Raw genomic sequence first — 27,433 nt, 5'->3', positions numbered from 1 at the left:
TAGTTTGGATATATTATGAAAGGGTATGCATGCATGTCAACTTTCGATGTAATGAAAGTTTGTCTTTAAAAACGAATGCAATGTTTGTAAAATGTATCATATAGAGGTCAAATACCTCGAAATATATCCATATGTTATTGTATTCATCCAGATGTATTAGGACGGGTCGCTTCATGTGGTATCAGAGCAGTGGTCTTAGTGAACCAGGTCTGCTTTAGTGTGTCTAACTGATAGTTGTTAGGATGCATTAGTGAGTCTGGACTTCGACCGTTCTGCATGTCAAAAGTTTTGCTTATCATTTTTATCAGAAATTACCTGCTTATCATCCTTAGTCTAGATACATCTTACTGCATTGATTGTATAAATAGTGTGTAGACAAAAATTCATATCTTAGCGTATCTGCTAAATCGTATCTTAACATATCGGTTACTGAGAACTTTGCCTGACATATTTCGTAAATTCCTCCGTAATCTACGAAATCTTTCGTTCTATATATATATATATATATATATATATATATATATATATATATATATATATATATATATATATATATATATATATATATATATATATATATATATATATATATATATTCTATGCAATTAGAATATCATCCGATAGCCGAAAATCATTTCATATCGAAAAATTCTTTATTCAATCCTACGAAATAGAATTCGTCATTAGTTCAAGTCCCTCGGATTCCGAAATAGAATCCCACTCAAGCTCCAAAAGCAGTATAACCGGAATGGATCAACAAATTAGTCATCACCAATTTTGGATGAATTGGGGATGGGTTCGTAGTCTACTTAATCAATGGAGACTCGAAGAAGGCGATCCCTTCCATAAACCAAATTCACCTCTTGGCGAAGAACCTGAAGCACTTACCGGCGAACCTATCCGAAACACCATTTTCACCCTCATTTCCAGGATAGCTCATCACGATTATATTCTATCCATAATTCTAAACCTTATTCATCCGCTCGTTCCAACCGACAATCATCCCGGAATAATGGAAGAAGTCAACGAGCTTCGCGTTCGAGTAATCAATTTGGAAAATATGGTGCAAAACTTACCAGCTTCAGCAACATCACCAGCACCAACAGTACCACCAACAACCCAAGTTTCAACATCACATGCCTCAACATCTCATTATGTACCTCGAGCATAATCATCGTTCTACGAATCGTTCTATATCATTTATCTTCACTGAACATGGCGATTATGTAATCTCTAAATTCTTAGAGATTATTTATTCTAGCTCAAACCGAAAAGCAAATGAGATTAATATCTTATTAACTCATTAAATCCATGATTACATTTGAAGAAAATATATATGTACATATATTTTCATAAAGATTGTAATTAAAAATTCTTTCGTACAAACTGTTAATGGTGAAAATATTTTAACGGGTAGGTAATACCTGAGGAATATTTAAATTTCACATTAATAAGTTACACTGTACATTCTTCGATTCTGATTCAACAGTCATTTACTATCCTATTTACAACCACCGATATACGTATCCGTTCACCGCAAAATAACCATTTTCATTCAATTTCATATTTGGATTTTGATCTATCAGAATCCAACAAGTGGCATAATGAAGAAAACATTGGACAAAATAAAATTTGTTAGAAACAAACGAATTAAGTATGAGAAATTCTATTAAGAATCCACGCTAACAAAATCCAAGCTAACTGTCCCTAGCTAACTGTCCCTAGCTAACTGTTAATTCCTTATTACATTTATTTATCGCAATTTATTTATCGTAATTTTAATTTTCACAATTTTATTTATCGTCATTTAATTTCTGTTATTTATTTTAGGCACTTTAAATATCGGGACACGTATACAAGGTTTTGACATATCATATCGACGCATCTATATATATTATTTGGAATAACCATAGACACTCTATATGCAGTAATATTCGAGTTAGCTATACAGAGTTGAGGTTGATTCTACAATAATATATATACTTTGAGTTGTGATCGAGTCTGAGACACGTATATAACGGGTCACGACATGTATTAATTAATTCGAATATTATATATTAAACTATATATGAATTGTTGAACTACCAATTGTGGGCTCCTAACTATGGACTAATGACATTGGACAATTAAAATGAATTAAAATATTGATTATAGCATATGAAACTAAACCTTTCTTCAAGTTTGCCACTTGATTTCATCTTAAACCTCATTGTATCTTGACGATTACAATCTGCGTTCAAACCTTTCATGATTCTTGAAAACACCTCAATCGAGAGGATGAACCAACCGCACTTCATCTACGGAAGAAAAGATAGATGCATATAGTTATGCATCTGAAAACTCTCGAAACCTGAGTAAATGTTTAACACGTATCTGTGCTAGCTCCTTTGGCGTTGTTATTACCGAAAATAACTTTGCAATCCCTTTCCAAATTAGCCAATTTTATCACAGCTTCAGCAAATCAATTTTGACCTTTCATTCGAATAAGCCTTATTATAACTTTGATATATAAGTTTGCCATTCATCATCGTTACCAGAGAACCATTTATATTCCACCATATTACCAGCAGAAGTACCAGCAACCTCGTTGCTCTTTGGTTTAAATCTCTCTGAAAAATCACTATATTTATCTATTGAAGTCTTATCATGAACTCATCGGCATCTTGTAACGATAATTACCATACCCAATACCGGGAGGCATCAATCGATAATCACGAACTTCTCAGCGATTCCACGACAACAATTATATATATATATATATATATATATATATATATATATATATATATATATATATATATATATATATATATATATATATATATATATATATATATATATATATATATATATATATATATATATATATAACTTCTATCTCCTGGATTTAAGAACTTCAATTATGAATTTCTGAAAAGTGCTTTAGCCTATGAATCAGTTTTCTGAGTTTTGAAAAAGCTGATGAAGTAGTGAAAACTGAAGACTGCCTTAACAGTCAAAAGTTTGATGATAAAGAATGGAGTGTTGAAAATGCTAAAAGATTTTGATATTGAAAAATGAATTGAGCAAACCATGAAGGAGACTCTGAAAAAATCACAAGGAATCCTGATGATTCTGTTCTGATGAAGTCTTTAGCGAATACCTTGCTCCTTACTCTAGACCCTTGTGGACGATATTCTTCATCATTCTCTGATCTTAGATATTCTAAGATATCATCGTATCTTTCATTATAATATCCTCCATATTTCTGAAGATATTTTCATAACTACTCTTACCTGAAATTATTTATCTCTTCGCGCTATCAATGTTACATCATAAGGGAAACTGTTTCAGTTTCTAAATTCTGAAAGATTCGAATTTAAAATATGAATATTTTTGAAGTAGTGTTGGAAATTGATGCATGAGTTAGTATAATATAATGACACTTGATCAACGTGATTATATTACAGTAAGTCATGCTGAGTTTCTAATGGAACATGATGATTCACAGATCATAATGTTATCATGTGCCATATTACATGACTCTTACATTCTATCTAATCTATAAACATATCAAGAACATACTTTCTTGATAGTCCTATCTTTTCCCTTGAATTCTGGTAATTTAACCAATCAAGATCGTGCTATTACAATTTCTCTCTTAAAACATTAGTCATGTTCATTCGAAACTCCATACTTATTAATTCTGGACCATTATTCACTTGACTTAAAGTCGGGAAGAGAAAACAAAAGGATGGAACTCTAAAATATTAGAGAAACGAAGAGAGTGGATTTATAGTAAAATATCCTACAGAACAATCAAAACAGATGATCACATTTAAAGCGGATCCTAAATTCCTTAATTACCGAAGAACCAAAGCTTAATACGAAGATTTCCTTTAAATCCCTTGAACTTCGGAAATCAACCGTGACTACGTCACCGGTTAAGATGAACTTGCATTTACTCATTTCACTCTTTTGTAACAGCTTCACTCGTACGCTTCACATAATCAAATTGTCTTATCTATATTGATCAATAATGATAAAAATCTATTTATCAATTCATATTCGTCATGAAAACATTTTTTATTGTTAGCCATGACGACCTCACTCAAATTTCGGGACGGAATTTCTTTAACGGGTAGGTACTGTGACAACCCGGAAATTTCCGACCAAATTTAAACTTAATCTTTATATGATTTCGATACGATAAGCAAAGTATATAATGTGGAGTCTAGAAAATTTTGGAACGATGTTCATATATTCAATTGACCTTCGACTGCTCTCGACGATTCATGAACAATTAATTGTAAATAGATATGTGTGTATGTATATATAAATAATAATTCAAAATGTAATTTGAAGTATTATATATTATTATTATTAAAAATTAATAAAATAAAAATAGGATATTATAATAATTATTATTTAAAATATATCTCTATATATAAATAAAGTATATTAAAAATAAATATTAAATGATTGTAATACTCGTTTGATGTTTCGATTGATATTAAGCAAGTTAAATTCAAACTTATGTAATTTTAAAATAAACGGTGATTCTAAAATGAGTAATATAAAGTTTAGGCTTATTAAAAATGTATTTAGGAACTATTTATTGAATTCTAAAACTTTTCATATTTTACTTGGGGTTGGGAGTGAATAATTAATGTAAATTTTATTTAATAGTTAATGACCGAATTTGATACCATAATGACCAAAATAAATAAAGATGATTACTCTAAAAATTTGGAATTTTTCCGAATACTTTTATCCGACACTAATTATCAACGAAGTACGAAAAAATACCTCTAATAAAACTGTCTTCGGATATAATAGTTAATTTACCCGTGACTTACTTGTGTATGATTAATTTTGTGTGTTCTTAAATTCAACATGCACTGTGTGATTGGATTCCATTTGCCTCATTTTATATAATTAATATTATACTAGTATATTTAATTATTAGATTAACATTCTTATATCTATATATATACTTAGGCTATATATCTCAATCATTCACAGGCCACCTTCATTCACCTTCTATCGGCCACCATACCTCCACCGTGACCACCACCTTAAACATCACGATCACTACCTTCAATAAAACCATCACCTCTCTCTCATCTCTCTCTCTCTACCATCATGAACCAAACCTCTAAATATTTTTCCCGTTGTCAAATCGAACCTCCATCACCACCTAACCAAACTGTCACCATCTTCATCATGTTAAATCACTTCCACCGCTATTAGAGTTTCGGGTTGCAGCTGCTATTCACAACCAACACCACTGCTACTCCTTTTCGTTTTCTTTTACTGATACGGTAAACGATAAAGCAAGTGATGATGTAGCTACAGTAAAAATGACCATGGAATTTCACATTTCGTGTAAGTTTTACGAGGTTCGCGTAATTTGCTCACACAATACACGTTTCGCGTATAAATTCACACTATCCACATAATTCGTAATCTGCAAATGGTTCTATTTCTGTTTTAATTCTGTCTTGAAATAAACTGCAACTTCGACCTTTAGTTTCCATTTTGATTCACGAAAACCTTAAAACCACCACCATAACTGCCGTTATTGTTTCTACTGCTTATATTCTGTTTACTGTGAAGTTAAAGTTGGTGATGATGACGATATTACACGGTGATAGTAACTGGTAATGATGATGACGTTTATGAAAACGATGATGGTGGGTTAGGATGTATGATGATTGATGATCATGAAAGGATGATGATATTGATGATGATAAAAACACGATGATGATGATGATATATGATGATGATATGTCATGATGATGAATAATGATGAAAGATGATGATACGTTTGTTGTTTCTGTTCCCAGTTGAACCACAGTACCCACACCCACTAACCCATCGATTAATTTATTTAAAACGTGGTTGGGTCGTGTTTTCTTTTGCTATTGGGCTGAAGATTATATTTTGCAGTTGGGCCAAGAAGTAATGAGTTGGGCCGAGAGCCATATCTTTTGTTACCCAACACCAGAAATTAAGTTAAGAGATTTTACGTTTATAGTTAAAACAGAAATGATAGTGTAGCTCAAAGGTTAGGGGTGTTTGGGTGTAATGAGAGGTTGCAGGTTCGAGCCCGGGCTGGGGCATTATTTTTAATCCTTTTTCGTTTTGAGGTAGAATTTCTATTTATTATTATTATAATTGTTATCATTATTATTACTTTTATTAATATTATTATTATTATTATTATTATTATTATTATTATTATTATTGATATTATTATTGTCACACCATTATTATTATTATTATTAAAGATAAGTATTATTACTACCATTAACATTATTATCATTATGAGTAAAAGTATTATTATTATCGTGACTATTAAAATTATCATTTTTAAAACTATCATTAGTATTATTATTAGAATTATCATTTTTTTAATCATTATTATCCTTATTATTATTTTTATGAATATGATTATTATTATTAATTTTATGAATATTATAATTATTAATATCATCATTATTATTATTATTATTATTATTATTATTATTATTATTATTATTATTATTATTATTATAATTTTTAACATTAATATTATTATTAACATTATTAACATTACTATCATTTTTAGTAATACTAGTATTATTATTATTAATACAACAAATATTCTTTATATAAAATATAATTATTACATGTAACATAAATATAACTAATATTACAAACTACTATGTTTTATTAAATTAACTAATATATTATTATTATAACATTAATTAAATTATATATCATATATATATTATAACCTATTATAAATATTAATATAATTATATATAAGGATATTAATCAAATGTATTATAAACTCTATAAACTTAGTTGGTTAATATTATGTGTGTTAATATATATATATATATATATATATATATATATATATATATATATATATATATATATATATATATATATATATATATATATATATACTTGATATAGGTTCGTGAAACCGAGGCCAACCTTGCATTGTTCAATGTCGTCATATGTAGTTTTACTACAAAATACAGTATTGTGAGTTTCATTACTCCCTTTTTATATATATTTTTGGGACTGAGAATAATGCGCTGATTTTATTAATGTTTTACGAAATAGACACAAGTGATCAAAAACTACATTCTATGGCTGGATCATGAATATTGAATATCACCCCTTTTTAGCTTGGTAACCTAATAATTAGGAAACGGGTATGACCCCTAATTGACGCGAATCCTAAAGATAGATCTATAGACCTCGACAAGTCCCATCCGGGGTACGGATGCTTTAGTACTTCGAGATTATTATTATTATACAGACGAGAGGTTCTGTTTGGGGATATTCTATGCATTAAAGTTAAGTCAGTTATCAAGCGTTCACCATATGAATGATTTTTAATTCGCGGGTTATGCGTATTATTTTTGTACTCCGGTTACGTGTACAATTAATTATATGAAATCTTGTGGTATATTAAAATGATGAAAATGAATGTTTATGATAAACAAATGAACTCACCAACCTTTTGGTTGACACTTGAAAGCATGTTTATTCTCAGGTCTGAAAGAAATCTTCCGCTGTGCATTTGCTCATTTTAAAGATATTACTTGGAGTCATTCATGGCATATTTCAAAAGACATTGCATTCAAGTCGTTGAGTTCTACAAGATTACTAATAAGTCATTTATAGTTTGGATATATTATGAAAGGGTATGCATGCCTGTCAACTTTTGATGTAATGAAAGTTTGTCTTTAAAAACGAATGCAATGTTTGTAAAATGTATCATATAGAGGTCAAATACCTCGCAATGTATCCATATGTTATTGTATTCGTCCAGATGGATTAGGACGGGTCGCTTCAAGTCTGAGGGTGTTACAAATCTACTCCCCTTAAAGAAGATTCTTTCCTCGGAATCTGGTCAATGACGATCACAGAAGTCACAGGTTCATCTCAACCTCTAATTTCAAACTTAAGTTTACATCTAAACGATAATTATCACACCCCCAAATAGGGCCTGGGGTATTTGTGACTAATTATATCAAATCACAGTTGTATAAACGAGAACGACTCTATATGAGACGTTTTATTGAGTTTTGCAGCGGAAGATAAATAGATTACATTGTATTTAGAACATTAAATGTCTTTAATTGATATGATATGTAATGAAGACTCCAAGCACAGCAAGCAATCATCATCAAATTAGCAAATGCAAGTCCTTCAAATTATCCATGAATGACTCGTTGAAATGTTGCTTTCAATTAGCAAATACACAGCGGAAGCATTATGTATGACCTGAGAATAAACATGTTTTAAAAAGTCAACACGAGGTTGAGTGAGTTCATAGGTTTATCATAAATCAATAGTTCAATATAGCATTAGACCACAAGATTTCAGTTTAAAGTTGATTAATACCAAATATATCAATCGAAAGAGTTGCTGTTTGTAATATCGCGACTAAACAAAGTTACCCAGTAACACTTGTTATTCATGTCGTTGAATCATTATTATGTAGTCAAAGACCAACGGTCAACTGACTAGAGACGTCACTCTCAGTAGCGCTACTCACAATAACTAAGCTTGCATCTTATACCTCAGCAATTAACGATATTACGGCAGAGATTTAGCATGACAAAGCACGTATATAACATAAAAGTTTGAGTACTTATGTCTATATGTAAAATAGTTATAAAAGTTGCGCATGTAGTCTCAGCCCAAAAAATATATATATAAAAAGGGAGCAAATGAACTCACGATACGATATGATAGTTTGTAGTAAATATGTGTATGATGGTACTGAACAAGTGCAGAGTTGTCCTCGGATTCACAAACCTATATCAAGTATATATTTAACACATATACTCGTAATTGAACAAGTTTATATATATTATTTCAATTGTTATATTTTCGTATACATATATATTCTATGTATAAGTATTTGTTTGATAAAATGATTTTAATAATGATAATGAATAAAGAATTTTATTATTTTGTAATAACAATAATAATACTAGTAGTAAAAATGATAATAATCATAATAAGGTTTTAAAAATAATAATAATAATAATATAGTTTTGATGATAGCAAAAATGTTAATTTTTGTAAAAATGATAATAACGATAATAATTTTAATAATAACAATACTAATAATAATAATTAGGCTTATGTTAAAAATGATAATAATAGTATTTATTAAGAATGATACTAATACTAATAACAATGATAATCATAATAGTTTGTATTGTTTTCAAAATAATAATAATAATAATAATAATTCTAATCATAATAATGATTTACTAATAATTATAATAATAATGGTAATAATAGTAATTTTAATACAAATGATAGTTTTACTAATAATTAAAAAAGTAAAAATGATAGTTTTAGCAAAAATGATATTTTTAATAATAATGGTAAGTTTAATAATAATTATAGTTTTAATAGATATTTTAATGATCATGTTAATATTAATAATAATAGTAATACTTATTATTAATAATAATAACTATAATAATAACAATAATAACCTTAAATAATAATACTAGTAATAATAGCAATGGCAATAATAATAATAATAATAATAATAATAATAATAATAATATAAATAATAATAATAATAATAATAATAATAATAATAATAATAATAATAATAATAATAATAATAATAATAAGAATAAGAATATTAATAATAAATGAGAACTACCTTTATAAGCCTTTTCTAAAAAAATGCCCAAGACGGGACTCGAACTCGCGACCTCACGCTAACCCAACAACACACAAACCACTCCTCTGCTCCTTGCTTTTTCTGATTTTTACCTCGTAAAAATATATATAACCCTTATCTATCTATCATCTTATTCATCTTCTTAAAAAAAAAACAATCGACCAAAATCATCTACACTAATTACCAATTTGATTTAAATTGTCTAATAGAAACAGAAATGTTTGGGTTATGGGTTATTTGGATTAACAAAAAAAAAAAAAAAAAATTAAAAAACAAACTGCTGCTGCTGTCGCAAGTTTTTTAAAAAAAAAATTTGATTTTCGATTTTTAAGCGTTTTTAGATCACGATTCCTTTATGAAATAGTTTTCTAATCACCTCTAGAAACTATTAGGATCTTCAATTGAACTTGAAACACAAACACGAACTCGAATTTCTTAAAGAACACTTTGTTTGACTTTTTAGAAATAAAACTTTGACTTGAAAATTCGAACTCGATATACTGAATTGGGTTTTGAAACTTTACAGGAAGTTTTTTTTAGAGGATTCCTAACACAACTACATTTATAGATTTTGAAATTAGTTTCGATATCGAGGTATTGATAAATTAAATCAAGAACAGGGTGCGAGTTTTGATTATATATATAAAAATTTCTGTTTTCATTTAATAATTGCAGTAGATAATTGATAATTCGCAAGTGAATGATTTATATAATCACAATGATTCAATTAAAGTTTATTCGATAGCTGGATTGATTCGAAGCAGACACGAGATATATAAAAAATATAAAGCAGAAAAAAATAAAAAAAATGGAAAGCAGGTAATAAATATATAAAAAAAATTAAAAAGTAGATGTTGATTTTTAACTGCTTTTGTATTTTCTTGCATCATTTTTTATTTTTAAATTTTAATTAATAATTAATAGATATAATAATAATACTATTAATAATAAAAATACTAATACTAATAATAATAGAATTAATAATAATATTAATAATAATACTATTAATAATAATTACATTACTAATAATATGTAATATTAATAATAATGAAAATGATTATAATAATAATATTATTAACGATAATAATAATATTACTTTTACAATAATAAAAATTAATACAAATGTTAATAATGATATTATTGATAATAATAATAATATAACATTTATATGTTAACTTGTAATTAAATTCAATATATTAATATTATATATAATATATAACATATCTTGAATATTTAATACTTATACATTTTATATATTTATTACAATATACATATAATATTTATTATGTATAGAAATTATATGTATGTGTGTGTGTGTGTGTGTGTATATATATATATACATACATACATACATACATATTTACACACAAGATTCGTGAATCGTCGGTAACAGTCGAAGTTAAATGAATTCATGAAAAGATTTTGTTTAAATTAACTCGGAAATTTTCGGGTTGTCACAGTATCCCCCTGTTAATAGAAATTTCGTCCCGAAATTTAGTTGTTGCCACCAGTCGGCGTTGTTTGTAAATAGGTGAGGATATTTTCGTTTTATTTGGTTTTTCACGTTCCCAGGTATGCTCGGGGCCTTGCGTGAATTCCAACGGATAGAATATTGTTTTGTTTCTCGCATTTAAATCTTACGATCTATAAATTCTACGAAGTGCATTTTATTATTAATGCGGAGGTTATCTAAAGGATTAACAAGGGTGTCATCGATTAGGTTTTCTCAGAAGAGATGATGACGCTAAACAAGCATTTCAGTACATTGGATACATGAAATGCGTTATGAATAATATTGAGCTTATTTAAACCTTGAGCGCTTATGCCTGCAATATTTAGGGCAGACAAAACAGAGAGGAGTTCATGAAAATTATAGTCATGAAATTTGATAGAGATCGTCATTGTTGACAACAAGAATATTTAATGATGAATATGAGTTGAAAAATAGAGTTTTATCACCTTTGAATAGTATGGATAAAACAATTCGATTATAGGAAGAGTATAAGCGAAGCTATCACAAAAGAGTGAAATGAGGAAATTAAATGTTCGTCTTAACTTTTGACATAGCTAAAGTTGATTTTCGGAATTCAAGGAATTAAAGAAAATCTTTATAAGATTTGATTCTCTGGTAATTAAGGAAATTAGGATTTTCTTTGATTAAATGCGGTAATCTGCCTCGATTGCTATACGCATTGATATACACGGTTTATAATTTCTGTGTTGTTATCAGGTCTTATATTTTGGAGTTCCATGTTTTTGTAAAGCATGTAATGGTCCAGAATTCGTAGGTATGAAGTTTCGAATGAACATAATTAATGTTCTAAGCAGAAAGGAATGTAATATCACAATTCGATTTGTTAAATTACCAGAATCACTGAGGATAGAACTATCAAGAATATATTTTCTTGATATGTTCAGAGGTTAAATAGAATATAAGAGTCGTGTAACATGGCACATGATGATTATAAAGTCTATGAATCATCATCTTCCATTAAAAATTTAGCATGACTTACTGTAATATAATCACGTTGGCCTGACGTCATTATATTATACTAACTCATGCTTCAATTCTCAACACTACTTCAAATCATTCATAATTTAAACTCGAAGGTTTACAGAATATAGAAATTAAATAGTTTCCTTTATGATGTAATAAAGATATCGCAAAGAGATAATTAATCGCGGACAAGAATCGTTATGAAAATATCTTCAGAAATATTGAGGATATTTATACTGAAAGATACGATGATATCTTAGAATTTCTAAAATATTTAAAGTCGAAGGATAATAAGGAAAATTTTATGTAAGGATTTAGAATGCGTAAAAAGATCTTCTGTGATTTCCTTCAGAAATCGAATCATCTAGATTCTTTGGTTATAGGTTTAGTCCTTGAGATTTGTCCACAGCCTCCTTCATAGTTTGCTCAATCTGTTTTTCATTACCAAATTTTATATTGAGCGTTTCCAACACACAATTCTTTATCATCGAGCTTCTGGTCATTAAGACCATCTACCGCTTTTGCTGCTTCATCAGCATTCTCATATCTGAATAATTTGTTATCAATCTGAATTGTTTTCAAGAATTTTGAATTGAAGTGTTTAAGCGTAAGATGTAACCATTAATGGTTCTAACGATTGACGAAGAAATGTTGTTATTTTCAAAAGTAACGAATGGTAATTTCGGTGGTTTGATGTGATAATTCATTACAGAATACGAATGAATATAATTCATGAGAATCAGAATTGAAGAATGTACAATGTAACATATTATTATGAGATATAAATATTTCTCGGGTATTACCTACCCGTTAAAATATTTTCACAATTAACAGTTTGTACAAAAGAGTTTTAATTATAGTCTTTATGAAAATATACATACATATATATTTTCCTTCAGATGTAATCATGGATTTAATGAGTTAATATAATATTAAACTCATTTGATTTACGGTTGAAACGAGAATGAATAATCTCCAAAACCTTAGAGATTTCATAATTGTCGTGAAATATTTCGCTAATGAAGTTATGAATCAATACATTCGTCGTTACACTTGATTTATTATGAAATGGAGTTTATTGTATTGAAGCAGTGATTAACAATTGTTAACTCATTAACGAAGGGTGTACATCATAGCATATTAGTGATATGAATTAACCAAGTAGTACCTACTAGTTAAGATTCACAAGTAATAGCTTAGTACGATAAGATTTATTATTGTTCCAAATCATATATATATAATTCTTCACGAAGAATGAGTCAATACATCTTAACTCATTATTACTAATATTCCTTGGTATCTATGGGGCGTATGATATTGATGCTTGAGGTACCGAGTGTGATGTTAAGGCGTGGAATGCGGATGTCGTTGTTGGTACTGGTGCAGTTGGTGGTGACGCTGATTGTGCTTACAGTGCTTATGGTGTTGGTGATGTTGGTGGTACTGATGGTACTGTCGGTGCTGATTGTGATGACCCGAAAATTTCTGACCAAATTTAAACTTGATCTTTATATGTTTCCAATACGATAAGCAAAGTCTGTAATGTTGAAGTCTCAGAATTTTTGAACTGTTTTCATATATGCAATGACCTTTGATCGTTTCCGACGATTCACTAATAATTAATTACGAATAGATATGTGTAAGTATATATAAATAATAATTCGAAATATGAATTTGATATATATAATTTAATAAAATATTATTATTACTAATATTACTATTAACATTAATAATATTAGAATTATTATAATTAGTATTATATTATGATCAATAAATACTATTATTATTAATTTTATAGACATCATATTCATTACCAGTAATAATAATATAATTGTTAATACAATTAGGTTATTACAAATTTTTAGATTAAGTGTATTATTATTATTATAGTTATAATTACTAATTAATAAGAGTAATTATATAATATAAATACAGATATATTAATACAGATGTAAATTCAGATATATAGATACGGATATATATAAATACATATACAATATACAGTGATATACATGTATATACATATAAATACGGTTAGATACTGTTATAAATCCAGATAATCATAATTTCTGCTATAGATCACTATCTTCACTATGTAATTTGCCCTCTTAATTGAAACCATGTCGTTATCAAAATTACAAAAAGGATTAAGTCAGTATCCGTCTATTTCAGAGTTTTATTTTCTTTTGTTATTTCTGTCCTTGTGAATGAATTCTATCGATCACCTACATCAATCATTTTTTCAAATATAACACCAAACCCAACATCATTCATCATTCATACACTCTATAATGGTTCTGTTTTCAGTCCACCATAACCACCACAAATGTCTACCATCATAATGTATCTGTTGTCATCGTGATTACTCAAACCACCATCACTGAACCATCGCCACTCTCTATCTTATATTTTCTTGAACTCACCTTAATAAACACCACCACCTTTAACTCCATTTGTAACCCATTTTAAGCAACCCATAAACACCTTCAAGCTCGACTTACCTCCTGTTTAATCACAACTTACACACCACCTTGCTCTCTTTTTACTATTTGTCGACCTACAATCACACACAACCACAACTTTCCTTCACCTTGATGACCACCATTTATTATTTTTTTTCTATCTTAAACGAACAACTACCACATCGATTCCTATTACTCACCTCCAGTTTATATTTGAAAACGACTAAGATGAAACCCACTCAAAGACATCATGGGTGAAATGTCCCGTTCATATTGATTATAAACGTTCCATATTAATTGATTTCGTCGCGAGGTTTTGACCTCTATATGAGACGTTTTTCAAAGACTGCATTCATTTTTAAAACAACCATAACCTTATTTTATCAATAAAGGTTAAAAAAAACATTACGTAGATTATCAAATAATGATAATCTAAAATATACCGTTTACACACGACCATTACATAATGGTTTACAATAAGAATATATTACATCAAAAATAAGTTTCTTGAATGCAGTTTTTACATAATATCATACAAGCATGGACTCCAAATCTAGTCCTTATTTTAGTATGCAACAGCGGAAGCTCTTAATAATCACCTGAGAATAAACATGCTTAAAACGTCAACAAAAATGTTGGTGAATTATAGGTTTAACCTATATATTATCAAATCATAATAATAGACCACAAAATTTCATATTTCAATATACATCCCATACATAGAGATAAAATTCATTCATATGGTGAACACCTGGTAACCGACATTAACAAGATGCATATAAGAATATCCCCTATCATTCCGGGAAATCCTTCGGACATGATAAAAACGAATTCGAAGTACTAAAGCATCCGGTACTTTGGATGGGGTTCGTTAGGCCCAATAGATCTATCTTTAGGATTCGCGTCAATTAGTAGATCGGTTTACTAATTCTTAGGCTACCAAGCAAAAGGGGCATATTCGGCTTCGATCATTCACCCATATAATGTAGTTTCATTTACTTGTGTCTATTTCGTAAAACATTTATAAAACTGCATGTATTCTCATCCCAAAATATTAGATTTTAAAAGTGGGACTATAACTCACTTTCACAGATTTTTACTTCGTCGGGAAGTAAGACTTGGCCACTGCTCGATTCACGAACCTATAAAAAATATGTACATATATATTAAAGTATGTTCAAAATATAATTACAACATTTTTAATACGTTTTACTGTTTTAAATTTATTAAGTCAGCTGTCCTCGTTAGTAACCTATAACTAGTTGTCCACAATTAGATGTACAGAAATAAATCGATATATATATTGTCTTGAATCAATCCACAACCCAGTGTATACATGTCTCAGGCTAGATCACAACTTAAAGTATATATATATTTTGGAATCAACCTCAACACTGTATAGCTAACTCCCGCATTACTGCATATAGAGTGTCTATGGTTGTTCCAAATAATATATATACATGGGTCGATATGATATGTCAAAACATTTGCATACGTGTCTATGGTATCCTAAGATTACATAATATATTAGAATACATGTATAATACAATATAAGTTAGCTAGGATATGATTAATATAGATTTGTTACCAATTTTCACGTATTTACAACAAGAAAAATTATCCAATCTTGTTTTACCCATAACTTCTTCATTTTAAATCCGTTTTGAGCGAATCAAATTGCTATGGTTTCATATTGAACTCTATTTTATGAATCTAAACATAAAAAGTATAGGTTTATAGTCAGAAATATAAGTTACAAGTCGTTTTTGTAAAGGTAGTCATTTCAGTCGAAAGAACGACGTCTAGATGACCATTTTAGAAAACATACTTTCACTTTGAGTTTAACCATGATTTTTGGATATAGTTTCATGTTCATAAGAAAGATCATTTTCCTAGAAGAACAACTTTTAAATCAAAGTTTAACATAGTTTTTAATTAACTAACCCAAAACAGCCCGCGGTGTTACTACGACGGCGTATATCCGGTTTTACGGTGTTTTTCGTGTTTTCCGGTTTTAAATCATTAAGTTAGCATATCATATAGATATAGAAAATATGTTTAGTTGATTTTAAAAGTCAAGTTAGAAGGATTAAATTTTGTTTGCGAACAAGTTTAGAATTAACTAAACTATGTTCTAGTGATTACAAGTTTAAACCTTCGAATAAGATAGCTTTATATGTATGAATCGAATGATGTTACGAACATCATTACTACCTCAAGTTTTCTGGATAAAGCTACTGGAAATGAGAAAAATGGATCTAGCTTCAAAGGATCCTTGGATGGCTTGAAAGTTCTTGAAACAGAATAATGACACGAAAACAGTTCAAGTAAGATTTTCACTCGAAATAAGATTGTTATAGTTGTAGAAATTGAATCAAAGTTTGAATATGAATATTACCTTGAATTAGAAAGATAACCTACTGTAAATAACAAAGGTTCCTTGATCTTAGATGATTACTTGGAATGGATTAGAAAGCTTGGAAGTAGACTTGCAAACTTGGAAGTATTCTTGATTTTTATGAAACTATATTTATGGAATTTATGTCTCATTTCGAAATCATTAAGTTAGTAGTCTTATTTTTACATATGTAGTTCATTGTTAATACACTTAATGATATATTTACTTATCATTTAACATAATTAACCAAGTGTATCAATATCTTAATATGATTCATATGTACATAGTAAGACGTTGTTATAACGATAATCGTTATATATATCGTTTTTGAGTTTTTTAATTTAATAAACTCAATTTTATGTATATAACTCATTGTTAAAATACCTAATGAGATACTTACTTATCATAATATCATGTTAACTATATATATATATATATATATATATATATATATATAATCATATATATGTCATCATATAGTTTTTACAAGTTTTAACGTTCGTGAATCACCGGTCAACTTGGGTGGTCAATTGTCTATATGAAACCTATTTCAATTAATCAAGTCTTAACAAGTTTGATTGCTTAACATGTTGGAAACACTTAATCATGTAAATATCAATTTCATTTAATATATATAAACATGGAAAAGTTTGGGTCACTACAGTACCTACCCGTTAAATAAATTTCGTCCCGAAATTTTAAGCAGTTGGAGGTGTTGACGTATCTTTTGGAAATAAGTGTGGATATTTCTTCTTCATCTGATCTTCTCATTCCCAGGTGAAATCAGGTCCTCTACGAGCATTCCATCGAACCTTAACAATTGGTATCTTGTTTTGTTTAAGTCTTTTAACCTCACGATCCATTATTTCGACGGGTTCTTCGATGAATTGAAGTTTTTCGTTGATTTGGATTTCGTCTAACGGAATAGTGAGATCTTCTTTAGCAAAACATTTCTTTAAATTCGAGACGTGGAAAGTGTTATGTACAGCCGCGAGTTGTTGAGGTAACTCAAGTCGGTAAGCTACTGGTCCGACACGATCAATAATCTTGAATGGTCCAATATACCTTGGATTTAATTTCCCTCGTTTACCAAATCGAACAACGCCTTTCCAAGGTGCAACCTTAAGCATGACCATCTCTCAAATTTCAAATTCTATATCTTTTCTTTTAATGTCGGCGTAGCTCTTTTGTCGACTTTGGGCGGTTTTCAACCGTTGTTGAATTTGGATGATCTTCTCGGTAGTTTCTTGTATTATCTCCGGACCCGTAATCTGTCTATCTCCCACTTCACTCCAACAAATCAGAGACCTGCACTTTCTACCATAAAGTGCTTCAAACGGCGCCATCTCAATGCTCGTAGCAAAATTCTGTTAACGGTAGATGTCAATCCTAACTGTTTCCGAAATCAATAACACATGCTCGTAGCATGTCTTCAAGCGTTTGTATCGTCCTTTCGCTCTGCCCATCAGTTTGTGGATGATAGGCAGTACTCATGTCTAGACGAGTTCCTAATGCTTGCTGTAATGTCTGCCAGAATCTTGAAATAAATCTTCCATCCCTATCCGAGATAATAGAGATTGGTATTCCATGTCTGGAGACGACTTCCTTCAAATACAGTCGTGCTAACTTCTCCATCTTGTCATCTTCTCTTATTGGCAGGAAGTGTGCTGATTTGGTGAGACGATCAAATATTACCCAAATAGTATCAAAACCACTTGCAGTCCTTGGCAATTTAGTGATGAAATCCATGGTAATGTTTTCCCATTTCCATTCCGGGATTTCGGGTTGTTGAAGTAGACCTGATGGTTTCTGATGCTTCGCTTTGACCTTAGAACACGTCAAACATTCTCCTACGTATTTAGCAACATCGGCTTTCATACCTGGCCACCAAAAATGTTTCTTGAGATCCTTGTACATCTTCCCCGTTCCAGGATGTATTGAGTATCTGGTTTTATGAGCTTCTCTAAGTACCATTTCTCTCATATCTCCAAATTTTGGTACCCAAATTCTTTTAGCCCTATACCGGGTTCCATCTTCCCGAATATTAAGATGCTTCTCCGATCCTTTGGGTATTTCATTCTTTAAATTTCCCTCTTTTAAAACTCCTTGTTGCGCCTCCTTTATTTGAGTAATAAGGTTATTGTGAATCATTATATTCATAGATTTTACACGAATGGGTTCTCTGTCCTTTCTGCTCAAGGCGTCGGCTACCACATTTTTCTTCCCTGGGTGGTAACGAATCTCAAAGTCGTAATCATTCAACAATTCAATCCATCTGCGTTGCCTCATGTTCAGTTGTTTCTGATTAAATATGTGTTGAAGACTTTTGTGGTCGGTATATATAATACTTTTGACCCCATATAAGTAGTGCCTCCAAGTCTTTAATGCAAAAACAACTGCGCCTAATTCCAATTCATGCGTCCTATAATTTTGCTCATGAATCTTCAATTGTCTAGACGCATAAGCAATTACCTTCGTTCGTTGCATTAATACACAACCGAGACCTTGCTTTGAGGCGTCACAATATATCACAAAATCATCATTCCCTTCAGGTAATGACAATATAGGTTCCGTAGTTAACTTTTTCTTCAACAATTGAAATGCTTTCTCTTGTTCATCCTTCCATTCAAATTTCTTCCCTTTATGCATTAATGCAGTCAAGGGTTTTGCTATTTTGGAAAAATCTTGGATGAATCTCCTGTAATAACCAGCCAGCCCTAAAAATTGGCGTATGTGTTTCGGAGTTTTCGGGGTTTCCCACTTTTCAACGGTTTCTATCTTTGCTGGATCCACCTGAATACCTTCTTTGGAATATCATCCTCCTTCACCCGCATTTGATGATATCCAGAATGTAAATCGATCTTCGAATAAACATACGAGCCTTGTAGTTGATTAAATAAGTCGTCGATTCTCGGTAGTGGGTAGCGGTTCTTGATGGTAAGTTTGTTCAACTCTCGGTAGTGGATACACAACCTAAATGTACCATCCTTCTTCTTGACAAACAAAACAGGAGCTCCCCACGGTGATGTGCTTGGTCGAATGAAACCATGCTCTAAAAGTTCTTGTAATTGGCTCTGAAGTTCCTTCATTTCGCTAGGTGCGAGTCTGTATGGAGCACGAGCTATTGGTGCAGCTCCCGGTACAAGGTCTATTTGAAATTCAACGGATCGGTGTGGAGGTAGTCCCGGTAATTCTTTCGAAAATACATCGGGAAATTCTTTTGCGACGGGAATATCATTGATGTTCTTTTCTTCGGAATTGACTTTCTCGACGTGTGCTAGCACAACATAGCAACCTTTTCTTATTAGTTTTTGTGTCTTCAGGTTGCTAATAAGATTTAACTTCGCGTTGTTCCTTTCTCCGTACACCATTAAGGGTTTTCCTTTTTCTCGTATAATGCGAATTGCATTTTTGTAACAAACGATCTCTGCTTTCACTTCTTTCAACCAGTCCATACCGATTATCACATCAAAACTCCCTAACTCTACTGGTATCAAGTCAATCTTAAATGTTTCGCTAACCAGTTTAATTTCTCGATTCCGAAATATATTATCTGCTGAAATTAATTTAATATTTGCTAATTCGAGTAAAAATTTACTATCCAAAGGCGTCAAAGGGCAACTTAATTTAGCACAAAATTCTCTACTCATATAGCTTCTATCCGCACCCGAATCAAATAAAACATAAGCAGATTTATCGTCAATAAGAAACGTACCCGTAACAAGCTCCGGGTCTTCCTGTGCTTCTACCGCATTAATATTGAAAACTCTTCCACGGTCATGCCCATTAGTATTCTCATGATTCGGGCAATTTCTAATAATGTGGCTCGGTTTTCCACATTTATAACAAACAGCGTTGGTATTACTTGCTCCGACACTATTCGTTCCGGCATTACTTGTTTCGACATTATTTGTTCCTTTAGTTCTGTTAAACTTTGGTCCGTAGACCTCACACTTTGTCGCGCTATGACCATTTCTTTTACACCTGTTGCAAAATGTCGTGCAAAACCCCTGATGATTTTTCTTCACACCTATAACATGGCTGTTTTTTGGTTTTTGTTGCCGTTGTTGTTATTGAGGTTGTTGTTGGGATTGTTATTGTTGTTGAAATGGTTGTTGTAGTTGTTGTTGTTGTTGGGATGTTTGTTGTAGTTATTGTTAAGATTGCGGTTATTGTTGCGATTGTTGTCGCGGTTGTTGGGATAGTTGTTGCGATTGTGGTTGTAATTGTTGTTGTTGTTATACTGGTGACTCTTGTCACCGTTTTCCTCCCACTTCCTCTTGAGTTGTTTTGTGTTGGCTTCTTCGGCCGCCTGCTCTTTAACTCTTCCCTGAATCTGATTTATGAGTTTATAAGCCATTCGAATTGCCTTCTTTATAGAAGCGGGCTCGTGTGAACTCACATCTTCTTGAATCCTTACTGGTAACCCTTTTACAAACGCATTGATCTTCTCTTCTTCATCTTCGAATGCTCCTGGACACAATAGGCACAACTCTGTGAATCGTCGTTCATATGTGGTAACGTCGAACCCTTGTGTTCATAACTCTCTAAGTTCTGCCTTGAGTTTATTGACTTCGTTTCTAGGACGGTACTGCTCGTTCATCAATTGCTTGAATGCCGACCACGGTAGTGCGTAAGCAGCATTTTGTCCTACCTGTTCAAGATAGGTGTTCCACCACGTTAACGGAGTACCTGTGAAGGTATACGTAGCGTACTTAACTTTGTCCTCTTCAGTACACTTACTTATGGCAAACACCGATTCGACTTTCTCGGTCCACCATTTCAATACAATTGGTCCTTCGGTTCCATCAAATTCCAAAGGTTTGCAGGCAGTGAATTCTTTGTAGGAGCATCCTACATGATTTCTTGCGCCGTTAGCTGCATTGCTAGATTCAGAGTTATTGTTGGTATGTAACGCAGCCTGTACTGCGGCTATGTTTGCAGCAAGAAAGGTACAAAATTCCTCTTCGCTCATATTCATGGTTTGTCGAGTAGTCGGTGCCATTTCCTTCAAAATAGCCAACTGAATCGAGTTAATCATACAGAATATTAAGAGTAGTCAATAGTATTTCGTAGCATAATATGAACTCATTTATAAAAGCTTTTTCTTCATATTAGCGTTTTATAAGTTTAAATTTGGGTACTACCTACCCGTTAAGTTCATACTTAGTAGCTAATATACAATTCAACTACTACAATTCTATATGAAAAACTAATTATAATAATATATCACATATAAATATTCTTCAAACATACAACATCGCTATATTACATATAACATGAAATATAGTACACTTTGATACATGACAGTTTTGAAGATAAACCTAGTTAATACGCAAGTTATTCAGCAAAGGAAATAAAGACACGTAATTCATAAGTCCAGAAACAAGTTATGCATTCTGGTTTTACTAAGACGACTTCCCATCCTTGGTCTTGTGGAAAATAACCGTTATGACCATTGGCTAGGCAGCATGTTGTAATGTCGTCAAAAGGACGAGGGTTTCGTAATGTCCAACAGCCCCGTAATAATCTAAAAACCTTGTTTCTCACCCCAACTACTGAATCCGTCACTTGTGGGAAGGTTTTATTTAAAAGTTGCAATCCGATGTCCTTTTTCTCACTTTGGTAAGAAGCGAACATCACTAACCCGTAAGCATAACATGATTCTTTATGTTGCATGTTAGAAGCTCTTTCTAATTCACGAAATCCTATGTTGGGATATGTTGAGTCAAAATAGGTTCTTAACCCGTAGCGTAAAATTGCATTTGGGTTCCCCACATTTAATGCTTTAAAGAAAACACGGCGTAACTTACGGTCTCCCCAATGTGATATACCCCACCTATCAAAGGAAAGCCTTTTATAAACTAAGGCATTTCCGAAAAGTCTTTCAAATGTTTGACAAGTTAATTTCGCTATAACTAAATGTGCTGATGAATTCTGAGCGACTCTAGACAAGATTTCCTCAATCATATCCTCTGGTAGGTCTTCTAAAATATTCGGTTGTCTACCCTTAACGTCCATTTTGTTTTTATACTGTAAAATAGAGAAGGATTATATTCGTAAAAGATAATTATCAAACAATATAAGCAATTTTTACATAGAACATAAAAGTACAAGCACAGTACTATATATATAATACACAACATGATTACAACCCTCTAATCTGAATCACTGGTTTCTTCTTCTTCGGACTTGGTTCGTTTTCCTAATGTTCTAGGAATATATGATGTTCCTCTAATATGAGCCGTCATTTTCCATAATGGTTTAGAAAAACCTGGTGGTTTAGAGGTTCCCGGGTCATTGTTACATTTTAGGAAATACGGATGTTGTCGATACATATAAAGTTCAACGGGGTTGGAATCGGGTTTCTCTATTTTTATACCTTTTCCCTTATTATTTTCTTTCGATTTATTAAATTGGGTCGAGGTAATTTCTATAACCTCATCGGGATCCGATTCATCGGAAAATTGGTAATCCTCCCAATATTTTGCTTCCTCGGTGGAAACACCATTGACCATTATTAACTTTGGTCCGTTGGTTGAGGATTTTCTTTTATTTAATCGATTTACTATAGGTATCAATATTTCTTCCTCCAGAACCTCTTCTTCTTCTGGTTCCTCCTCTTCTGGTTCCTCTTCTGGTTCCTCTTCTTCCGGTTCCTCCTCTTCCGGTTCCTCTTCGGGAATTTGTGAATCTTCCCAAAATATATTTGATTCTTCATTATTATTAGGTGAATCAATGGGATTTGTACTAGAGGTAGACATCTATCACACAATATCAAACACGTTAAGAGATTAATATATCACATAATATTTACATGTTAATAATATATAGTTTCCAACAACAAAAATGTTAAGCAATCGTTTTTGAAGAAAAACAAGGTCGAAGTCCAGACTCACTAATGCATCCTAACAAACTCGGTAAGACACACTAATGCAATTTTCTTGTTCTCTAAGACCAACACACGGTGTCATAACCTGTCCTTAACCATAAGAACGCGTTAGATAACGTATGATTTCATTGCGAGGTATTGACCTCTATATGAGACATTTTTAAAAGAAAAACTGCATATATTATACATTACAAACCACAACCCTTATTTTTGTTACAAGCTTAAGACAATAAAAAGAAGATTAACGTTTAGCGATAATCTTCGACTTACAAACTTTACAAATGATGACAACAACACGGTTTCTAGCATATTTTACAATACAACATCTCGGATATGCAGTTTTATTTTTGACACAAACATGCGTACGCAAGATCCTGGTTAGATCCAACATGATGCAGCGGAAGCTTTAGAAATCACCTGAGAATAGACATGTTTTAAAAAGGTCAACATAAAGTTGGTGAGATATAGGTTTAATGCCGGCAGCAATATATATATAGACCACAAGATTTCGTATATAAACAGTTTAATAAAAGTATTCTAAGTGGTTGAGCACTTGGTAACCATACTTAACATTTTCACGTCGCATATTCCCTTTAATATGAAATCTTACTACACCGTACCAAGTGTAGTCACAAAACGAAGTACTGTGCAACCGTTGAATACTGGTCGTCCAGTCCGGTTGGGGTTGTCAGGCCCGATAGATCTATCAACAGGATTCGCGTTTACAATACCGCTGTAAATATTAGTTACCAAGCTACAGGGAAGTATGCCAGTGGTACAACTCAACGTAGAACATATTTTTCAGTTACTTGTGTCCATATCGTAAAACATAAAATACATGTATTCTCATCCCGAAATATTTAGAGTTTAAAAATGGGACTATATACTCACTCTTGTCTTGATGATATATATATTTTGACTCGGTCTTCCGGTTGATATCACGAACCTATCCATATATAATATATCAATATGTTTTCATTTTAAAACAAACGTTATATATATATATACTTGTTATACTTTTAATATTTTGAATATTTCCTTAGTCCGAAGTTAGCTGTCCGAGGTTAGCAATTCAATTTTTAATGGTTCATTTTTAGATGTTTAATATACCCGCAATAAATAAAACCCCCAACGAAATAAATAAAACCCCAACGTATATGTATTGGTCGAGATTAATCTTGACCCATGGTACCGGTGTTGTCAAATGACGTGTTGCGTACATAAAGTACCGGTGTTGTCAAATGACGTGTTGCGTACAATCATGGGATCTTATGATTAATCTTCTCGTGTTGCTTACGGGTGATCCTGAACCAAATGAAATTGAATTATGAGTACATATATATAAAATATCATGTTATCTTAGAAGTATGTGATTTTATGTAAATTTTTCCAATGAATCCCGAAGTTGAAAATGTCTAGGATAGCCAATTTTGTTTCGGTCATAGTTTCTTCGTTACAAGTCCGTTTTCGTTGATTCAAATTGCCATCTTCTTGGATCGAGTTCTTCTTTAAGACTATGAACTGTAAATACCTTGGTTTGTATTCAAAATCATACGGCATAAGTGAAAGTTTAGTGAAACATATGAAGTTAAACATTTTGTTACAACAAAATCATTTAATGACCATTTTTCCAAAAATACTTATACTTTGAAAAACCAAGTTTTACCTTGTTAAATTAACATATAAATAAGTTATGTTACATGTCTTGAAGTATTTTAAAAGTTAAGTTAGAAGGATCTATTTAGTTTGCAAACAAGTTTGAAAACATTCAAACTATGTTCTTGTTGTTAAACTTGTATACCACAAAATATGATAGCTATATATATATGAATCGAATAAGGTTATGAACATAAATTCTACCTCAAGTTCCTTGGATGAAGTTGCTGTAAAAGAGAAGTAAGAAGCTAGAATCAAAAGGGTGATGGAAGTGGATGAAAGATTGGAAGTAAGTTGGTGTTCTTGGAAGGTTTTCTTGAAGTGTTTTTGTATGGTTTTCTTATGGTGTTTTAGTATGGTTTTTGAAGCTAGATCTTCATGGAACTTTGCTGGATTGTTGAAGGTGTTTAAGGCTTCAAAGTATGTGTGTGTTTTGGCTAGAAAGTTGAAGTAAAATGAATGAAGATGATGATACATATAAAGGCCTTAAAAAAACGTGGCATTAGGTGTTCATGGACAAAATTCTAGTTTGTAATCTTGCTAATTAGTCAAGTAATCATCCAAAAGTAATTACCTAGCTCTAAGGGCATGAATAATGGCTGGTTAGGTGGTGATTTTGATGTGTATTTACTATTAGTAAATACGTATAGGAGCTAGGTATGATACGAGTACAAATACTCTAGGTATACGTATAGAAATTTTGTGAAAAATGAAATGAGGATTCAAATATAGCTATCTTTTGTGAATACACTTATATGGTTTTATGTATTTAAGTTCTTTAAAAGTAATTAAATACATTACTTATACAATATATGTATAACATTATAAATCTTAAGTATATATGTCAAATAACGTTACGTATTGTTATCGTTTTGAAAACTTAAGTTAGTAGTTTCAAAATACACATATAACTTGTTGTTATTAATATAAAATGAGGTATTAAAACATTCTTTAATCATGTTAAATATGTATATATACATATATATACACAAACGTATAATTATCATATATTGTATAGTTCGTGATGTCATCGGTCAAACTAGACGGTCAAACGTTATGTAAAACTCTTTTCGGAAATATAAATCTCGACAATTTGGATTGCTTATCATGTTGGCAAGGTTTAATTTATGTAAATATTAATCTTATAAGTATAGTATGATCGAAAAAGTGCGGGTCGTTACATTACCTCCCCGTTAAATAAATTTCGTCCCGAAATTTTAAAATTGTACCTATTTTGCGTTATCGAGAAACAAGTGTGGATACTTTTGTTTCATCTGATCCTCCCGTTCCCACGTAAACTCGGGACCTCTTCGAGCATTCCAACGAACTTTAACAATCGGTATATTGCTCTGCTTGAGCTGTTTAACTTCACGATCCATGATTTCAATTGGTTCTTCGATGAATTGTAGTTTCTCGTCGACATGGATTTCTTCAAGAGGAATGGTGAGGTCTTCCTTTTCAAGACACTTCTTAAGGTTTGAGACGTGAAAGGTATTATGTACTCCGGCGAGTTGTTGCGGTAACTCGAGCCGATAAGCTACCGGTCCAATGCGTTCGATGATCTTAAACGGGCCTACGTACCTTGGGTTCAGTTTACCCCTTTTTCCAAAACGTATCACACCTTTCCAAGGTGACACCTTTAGCATAACCATGTCCCCGACCTGAAACTCTAATGGCTTCCTTCGGACATCGGCGTAGCTGTTTTGGCGACTGCGGGCTGTTTTTAATCTCTCCTTGATTTGCACTATCTTCTCAGTCGTTTCATGTATGATCTCGGGACCAGTTAATTGTCGATCTCCTACTTCATTCCAACAGATAGGAGATCTAC

The sequence above is a fragment of the Rutidosis leptorrhynchoides genome, chromosome 7 (assembly GCF_046630445.1).
Source record: "Rutidosis leptorrhynchoides isolate AG116_Rl617_1_P2 chromosome 7, CSIRO_AGI_Rlap_v1, whole genome shotgun sequence".
Taxonomy (NCBI): Eukaryota; Viridiplantae; Streptophyta; class Magnoliopsida; order Asterales; family Asteraceae; genus Rutidosis; species Rutidosis leptorrhynchoides.
The sequence above is the reverse complement of the archived record's forward strand: the minus strand, read 5'-3'. Positions refer to the sequence as shown.